We start from the raw sequence: 8,456 nt of genomic DNA, 5'->3' as shown, positions 1-8,456 counted from the left end.
CCTTGAATTGGCGAGCCGGATTGAGTTGGGCGGCGGTAGCTTCGGCACGGGTAAGCGGCCTTCAGGGTTTCCGCCTTCTGAACTCTTTGGATCAGCAGGGTTTCTGTGTTTCTCCCTCTGGATGCGTGTTTCCGTCCGTCTTCGTCCGTCTCTGTGTGTTCTTTTTCGTGGCAGAAGAGCATGTATTTATAGTAGTGGCAATGGTGACCTAATGGGCTTGAAATGAGGTCCAAAATTTCCAATTTTCGCAAGCTTCGCTAGGCGAAGGAATTACTCGCCTAGCGAGCAAACTAGGTCTGGGCCTTTTCCTGGATCTGACGCTTCGCTGGGCGAGTGTCATGACGAAGCACTCGCTAGGCGAAGGGATTGCTCGCCTAGCGAGCAAGCTATTTTGGGCCCCTTTTGGATTGGGCCTGTTGTGAGCTGGGCTTTTGTTCACTTGATGTCGGTGCCTTGCAGAATAAGCCGGAGAGTCTCGAGAAATGCTTTGTAATACCAACGGGCAAATTTTGGGGTATGACACATAACAAAGTCTTACACTTTGACCAAGGTGTAATGACTCATCTGTAGGGCCATCCATTTAGTTACATTTCGCAATTATTTTCATCATCAATAAAGGACAGCTTTTGCAAACAATTTTGTGTTCTCTTTCTTTCAATTATTTTTACTTTTACAAAAACGGCAATGTTTCTTTTTCATGTTTCTTTTTCGTTTTTCTTTCCAAAAAACACCTCGTAAAACTAATCACCCGGATCTCACTGCTAACGACACTGCTATGGCCAAGTATAACTTCGACAATCCTATCTATCAAGCCGAAGAAGGGGCTGAGGAAGGTTGTGAATTGCCTGAGGAGTTAGCCAGGTTGTTGAAACAGGAGGACCGAGCTATTACACCTTATCAGGAAGTGATTGAGACCGTCAACATTGGTACCGAGGACGACAAGAAAGAGATCAAGATCGGGGCCAGTCTACAGGCCGAGAGGAAAAGACCGTTGATCATGTACTTGACTGTGTTAGAAAGGTCAATGGGTTGTGTGTTCGGTCAGCATGACGAGTCAGGTCGAAAAGAGCATGCAATATACTACTTTAGCAAAAAGTTTACCGACTGTGAATAAAGATACTCACTGCTCGAGAAAACTTGATGCGTTTTGGCATGGGTTGCTCGTCGACTAAGACAGTATATGTTGACTCACACGACTCTATTGATATCAAAGATGGATCAAGTCAAGTACATTTTTGAAAAGCCAGCGTTTACCGGAAGGGTTGCTAGGTGGCAAATGATGCTGACAGAGTATGACATCTAATACACTTCACAAAAAGCCATCAAAGGAAGTGTCTTGTCAGACTATCTTGCCGAGCAACCGATTGATGATTACCAACCTATGAGGTTCGACTTTCCTGATGAGGACATCATGTTTCTCAAATCGAAAGATTGCGAGGAACCACTCCCGGAGGAGGGGCCTGACCCTGAATCCAAATGGATTATGATGTTTGATGGGGCGGTCAACGTCAATGGTCGCGGAGTTGGTGCAGTGTTGATCACGCCGGAGGGGGTTCATATGCCATTTTGTGCCAGAATAACTTTTCCCTGCACCAACAATGAAGCCAAACGAAGCAGAATGGGTCCGTTCTCGATACAATCAGCTAAGCCTAGTTGAGGAAAAAAGACTAGCAGCTATATGCCATGGCCAACTATATCGGAGACGGATGAAGAGAGCATTTGATCAGAAAGTGCGCCCTCGGGAGTATCAAGTCGGTGAATTGGTACTCAAAAGAATTCTTCCTCCCAAGACAGATCACAGGGGCAAATGGACACCGAACTATGAGGGTCCATACGTGGTTAAAAGAGTTTTTATCTAGCAGAGCTCTGATGCTAACAACCATGGATGGCTAAGACTTCCCATCCCCTGTCAACTCAGATGCAGATAAAAAATACTTCGTATAAAATAGACCCGCTGGACAGTAAAAAGAATAGTCCAGGCAAAAAAGGGGCATCCCGACGAACCAAAAAAAAGAATAAAGAGGTTCAGGCAAAAATTAGGGATATAAAAATAAAAATGTACACCCGGCGAGTCGAAAACCCGAAAGGGCGGCTCAGGCAAAAAAGGGTATCCCGGTGGATTGAAAACCCAAAAGGGAGATCCACGCAAAAGGTAGGGAATAAGCTAATGACTACGATCTGAGTTCATCTGTGTTACATCATCGTTTCATTCAATCCGGCAATCTTCGAAGGTAAAAGATCGACTAATCATCCACTTCAGAAAGCAAGATGAGCAAAGCGTCTTGAGGACATACGAGCCATAGCAGAGTCGAAACTCGGTGGGACCCCGTTTCCACATTGCCATTAGGATAGTTTCTCTTGTTCAATTTATAGCGATCGCCTCTTTCCATGGATCAGCTTCCTGATGTACCCGCCTATTCCTGGCACAAATTTTTCAACCAACAAAAGTCGAATAATTCAGTTAAAAAGCCTCTTTATTTTTCATTTATCAGTTTGTTTGCAAAAGATGTCTGAATTCTTGAGGAAACATATTGCATCTGAATATAATGGTGGCTTTTGCAGATGATTTGCACAGGAAAACAATTAAAATTGCTTTGAATGTGCCTAATCCCGGACTGTGAATTCAAACCGAGTAATTCCCCGGGGCATACGTGTATTTTTTGGTTACAGGTCACAGGAACCGGATACCAAGTCATGAATCCTCACCCCCAAGCGGTTGACAAAGTTTATCCTCAGCAGAGCCTATCCCCAGTAGAGTTGACAGTATTCAGACTGTATATCCCCAGCGGAATTGTCAGTACCAGACTGTATCTTCCCAGCAACAGCGGAGTAGTCACATACCCAACAGACAAGAGGGTGGTGTTCCCAGTGTTCATCTCGTCCCCAGCAGATTATTATTAATTTTTAACAGATTTATTTTAATCCCCAGCTTGAGGACGATTAGCAAGTTCATATCCCCAGCAAAGGTCGATTCCTACGATATTTCCCCAGGAAGTGCTTTCCTCACAGACTCTCCTCGCAGAGCCTCGCCAAGCAAAGTTTCCATAGTTAATACTTCCCCAGCAAGGTCAACTTTTCAAAAAGGCCAATTTATTTTTGGTGGCTCCCCGGTCCCGGCAGACGGATCGTTCCCCACAGAGCATTCAAGGATTGATACAGCGATCCGCTCCCTACCAGAGTTGTTTCCCCAAGCAGATTTCTTTTTTTTTTCTTTTTTACACCATGCATAACATTTGCATTTGCATGCATATCATATCAAGCATACACATAAGCTGATAAACAGGTCCTTCAAACCAGACTGAAGAATTGCTTTACAACCAAAGTCATGAGATTCGGCCAGAGGATCAAGTGTGTGTGTGATCCAGCATGAGGGTCATTTCGAAGATTCAGCCTGAGAATCGTTTTTCCAGTGATCCAGCCTGAGGGTCATTTTTGAAGATTCAGCCTGAGAATCGTTGTTCCAGTGATCCAGCCTGAGGGTCATTTCGAAGATTCAACCTGAGAATCGTTTTCCAGAGATCCAGCCTGAGGGTCATTTCGAAGATTCAGCCAGAGAATCGACTACGAGCGTTATTTCCCCAGCAAGCCAGCTGGAGGAATAGATTGACAGCTCAACAAAAAATCAACCTACAAGAGGATCCAGCCCGCGGGTCGCATTTAAAAAACAAATTCTAATCGAAGAGTCATTATAACATGTTTTAGCCTAAAGAATATGTACGAAGCCCAAAAGTGGGATATTCTCGAAGCTGCATATCTAACATGAAGATTGTGCGCAGATTTCGAAAGAGAGTCAACCAGCGCATGCCTCAGATGCGAGATCCTGATGATAGGAATTTATCATCAAATCAATCCAGATCTAGCCAGAAGATCGAAGTCAGGTCTAGCCCGAAGACCGGAAATAGATTCAGCCAGAGAATCGAAACAATTCAGATCTAGCCAGAAGATCGAAGTAGATTCAGCCAGAGAATCAAAGAAAATAGATTCAGCCAGAGAATCGAAACAAAAGAGATCTAGCCAGAAGATCGAAGAAGATCTAGCCAGAAGATCGAAGTCAGGTCTAGCCCGAAGATCGGAAATAGATTCAGCCAGAGAATCGAAACAATTCAGATCTAGCCAGAAGATCGAAGTAGATTCAGCCAGAGAATCAAAGAAAATAGATTCAGCCAGAGAATCGAAACAAAGGAGATCTAGCTAGAAGATCGAAGAAGATCTAGCCAAAAGATCGAAGTCAGGTCTAGCCCGAAGACCGGAAATAGATTCAGCCAGAGAATCGAAACAATTCAGATCTAGCCAGAAGATCGAAGTAGATTCAGCCAGAGAATCAAAGGAAATAGATTCAGCCAGAGAATCGAAACAAAGGAGATCTAGCCAGAAGATTGAAACCGTATCCAGCCCGAGGATCAAAATTAACATCCAACTAGAGGACTAAATTGAGTATAGATTCAGCCAGAGGATCGAAACTCCAGGTTAAGTCAGAAGACTGATTCAGATTCAGCCAGAGGATCGGAAGAAAAATAAACAGCACAGTGTATTTCAGCATTTTTGTGGTGTTCTCAGAGCGCAAATTTTCGGTCTGTCTTTGGTATTCAATCACAGCTCACCTTGTTTGTCTGATAAGTTGTTCGCTTTCATCCTGCTTGGGTTAGCTGATGACTAAATAGGGGCAGCTGTAACACCCCAAAATTTGCCCTCCTTATTCACGCATTCATTTTTAGGTCATTTAACATTAAATACATTGCATTTCATCATGTCAATCGGGATTAGCTCCAAGAAGCTTGAACATCATCCAGGACACTTTGTGGGTTCTATTTAGATGATCAGTCAACACAAGGGAAATACTTGAGTTACTTCCAACAGGGGTCTATTCGTCAGTCAAAACGTTAATCTTGAAGGAGCAAAAGTTTGTTCATGAACTGTCATGCTCGCTAAACGAAGCCCACGCGTTTCGAAAAAAAAAAAAGAAAAAAAAAACGAAAAAGAAAAAGAAAAAAAAACGAAAAAAAAATTATTAATAAATAAATAAATAAATAAAATATAATAGAAAAATCTTGGACTTGGACCTCTCTCATTTGAGCCCACAAAGCCATGAAAATCAGGTTATAAAAGAGGGAGAACAGACAGAAAAAGGAAGAGAAGCAAAACACTCTGAGGTTTCCTTGGGACAAAACCTGGAGAGAAACCTGACAGAGAACTCAGAGCAGCCTCCAAACCCTGAAGGGAACTCAACTGCACAGAATCACCTCTGCCTCACATAAACCCTAAAGATTGTTTTGTAAACTTCACGGGTGCAACTCAATTTCAATCAAGCTCTCCAATCAGGTTTGCCCTATATCCATCATCTTTATGCCTTTAATTTGAATGCTCTAAATGTATGAGGTATTATGGGTGAATTTGATACCCTTTTGATGCATGTGTTTGACAAGAGGTTTAGGCCTCCTACCCTTGGTTGCTTTTTGTGAGCTTTTTGTGAATTGAAAGGGCATGATTCATGTGGTTACATTTTGATTTGGGGGCAACTCTTGGTTACCCTATTTTGTTTCTCTAACCTGTTTGTTGAGTTTTGTTTTGTGAGGGCTCATATGACTCTTGCAGAGATGGTTTGCCTGGTGTTCCACTTTATTTGTGGGATACCGCCTAGAGGTTTCATTCCGATTACCTGTACTGACTGACTTTCTTTGATGGTGTTTAGCTTGGAAGGATCCCTGGGTTTCCCATTCCTCTAATTTTTGTTACTTCAGATCTTTATCCACGTGGTACTTTTACATTTTTCCGGCATTTTACTGCTTTCCTAGCTGGAAGACCTCGATAGGAGGCAATGTTTTTGTGTGTTTATTTTTTTACAGGTTCTTTCGTCAAGGACTGCCTTTTTGCATGAGCATCCATAACCCTACCAACTCATTGATTTTTCTTCTCCTAAGAACACATTAACTCCTTCTACTACAGGCGAGTAAGTCTCCAAAGGTCGAGCATCCGGTAGATTGCGTAGTAACGTCGTTCGTCCAAAACCCAATCCATAACCCCGTAGTTAGCCGAACTACGGCTTGCTCTGATTCTCATTCCAAATGAGATACGTAGGCATAAGACGCGATGTCTTAGCGAGCACACTTCCCCTTAACCCCTAGGTAGCCGAGCTACGAAGACTCTGATTCTCATATTCAAACGAGATACGTATGCAGTGGATGCGACATCCGTGCAAGTCATTTTCTTTTGACCCCTTTTTTTTAGTAAATAACACATTAGATAAACCCACACCCTTTAGACAAGAACTACAAAAGTGGATCCTGTAGAGTACTACGGATGCGTATGGGTGCTAATACCTTCCCTTCGCATAATCGACTCCCGAACCCAAGATTTGGTTGCGAGACCCTGTCTTGTCCTTTCCTTTTTCCAGGTTTACTTCGAGCATTTCCTTTCCCTCCTTTGGGATAAATAACGCACGGTGGCGACTCTCCTGTCTTTCTTCGCCGGTTGTTTTTTTTCGCATTCCATTTTTCAGGTTGCGACACATGGGTTGAGGTTGCTTCATGAGCAAGGCATTGTGTTGCAAAGATGAATTAGGGCTTCTCTGGGGAACAAGATCTCAAACCTTTTGACTTGCTTTGATCAAAATGATGCATTGAGGTACTAGGGAGGCATATTTGATGGATGAAAGCTTTGGGAACCATTGCCATGCTTGTTTTCATCTCCTCTTGACCATGTCTTTGTACTAATGATCTCCTTGAAGCTTTTGACTTTGTGATTGCTCAAGCTACAAATAAAAGATGTTAGTGACATATTTTTGTGCTTTTTGGTTAGTGAATAAAATGGGAAAAACAATGATATACAATTCAAGCATGCTTGGTGATCTCAAACCACTCACAAGGAGTCCCACCCAAAGGTAAAGGGAACCAAGATGCTAAAGATCCTTGAGGCTATGCAATGTCATGTTATGATGTCATGAGGGATCTTAGGGACAAAATTGGGGTCTTAAAGATGCCCCTATTTAAGGTCATTCTAGTCGGAGAAGTGTAGGTTAAAATCTTCGTCTCGACGAGGTAGAATGGGCTTAAATAATAACAAAGAGACGAATTTTGGTCCCTAAGAGACCTCATGATGCAAATGTATGTATGCATATGGGTAATACTCTGTGGGGATATGTGTCCATAAAGGAGTAAAGAAAAACAGGAGACACCAACAATCCACATTCAATGGGACAAAATCTTGGGGACTCTTATGGGGATAAGAAAGAAATGCGTGAGCAGGGCACGACTCAAAGCTTGGGGAGTAGAATTCCAAAAGGAATAAACCAATGGAAAGACTCGAACTGACTCAAAGATGCATGTATTGGGGAATATGCCAATACAGCAAAAACTAACCCACAACGGATACTTCGGATAAAAATCCGGACAACAACAATCCACTAAGGGATCTCGCCGGGGATGTCTAAAAAGACTCTCCTGGGGAAGCAGCGAGATGAGGTATTACCGGTTACTGGGTAATAAGCTCAATGAGACATGTGATCTGAACACCGGTATAAGGGCGAGAGATACAACATACTCAGGAAGAAATGAATATCTAAGACCGGTATAAGGGTGAGAGATATCAAAACTCCGAAACGTCTGAGGAAGACCTAAGAAGGTATATTTCAACTCAGGGAAAACTGACTCCGCAGGGGACAAGAAGTCATAATAGGGAGCAGAAAGGGAGGAACACCAGGGATACCGGTTACTGGGCATATAATAGGTGACCTACCAAGGCGTGAATTAGGGAATATTCTCAAGACACTCATCATCCAAAAGAGGGCTAAAAGCAAACTCGATTATAGGATGGATATTCGACTCCGCAAAGGGGAAACGAATCTTACTCAACTGGGGGAGAACAAAAGGCTTCGACCGAAGAGTGCATGAGACATACTATCTATTACCGTCAGAACGTAGATAATACACTCGCATGGAAGATTATCCACAACCGGTTACTGGGTTAATAAAGGATGAATCGACCGAAAAGAAAAGGCATCGGGATACCGAAACTAGGTATATAAAGATGACCAATTCAGGAGAGAAACAATCGTTACCAACAACAGGGTAGACGAGAGATAACTTGCTGGGGATGAATTGCATAATCAGTGCAACTATCCAGGTAAAAGAGGGAGTATCAACACCGAATATTGGATGAAGATAAACACCAAGGAGGGGATTACACCTACCGGATACTGGGTAGGAAACCACGGAAAAGTAACCGTCATCGATTATGATGAACCAAAGGTTAACTCTGCCAAGGGGAGAAAATAGGGTTTACAAATACCGGTATAAGGGCAGTAAACCACAGACTCCAACGGGGATAAGATGAATGATGACTGGTTATTGAGCAATTATTCATTTATACCGCGGGGAAGCACACAAAAAACAGTCACAAGAGTCAATTTAGGATCAAACCAAAGAGGCAAACTGAATCCAAACTCGTCCTAATGAGGATAT

Source organism: Lathyrus oleraceus, chromosome 5 (assembly GCF_024323335.1).
Source record: "Lathyrus oleraceus cultivar Zhongwan6 chromosome 5, CAAS_Psat_ZW6_1.0, whole genome shotgun sequence".
NCBI lineage: Eukaryota > Viridiplantae > Streptophyta > Magnoliopsida > Fabales > Fabaceae > Lathyrus > Lathyrus oleraceus.
The sequence above is the reverse complement of the archived record's forward strand: the minus strand, read 5'-3'. Positions refer to the sequence as shown.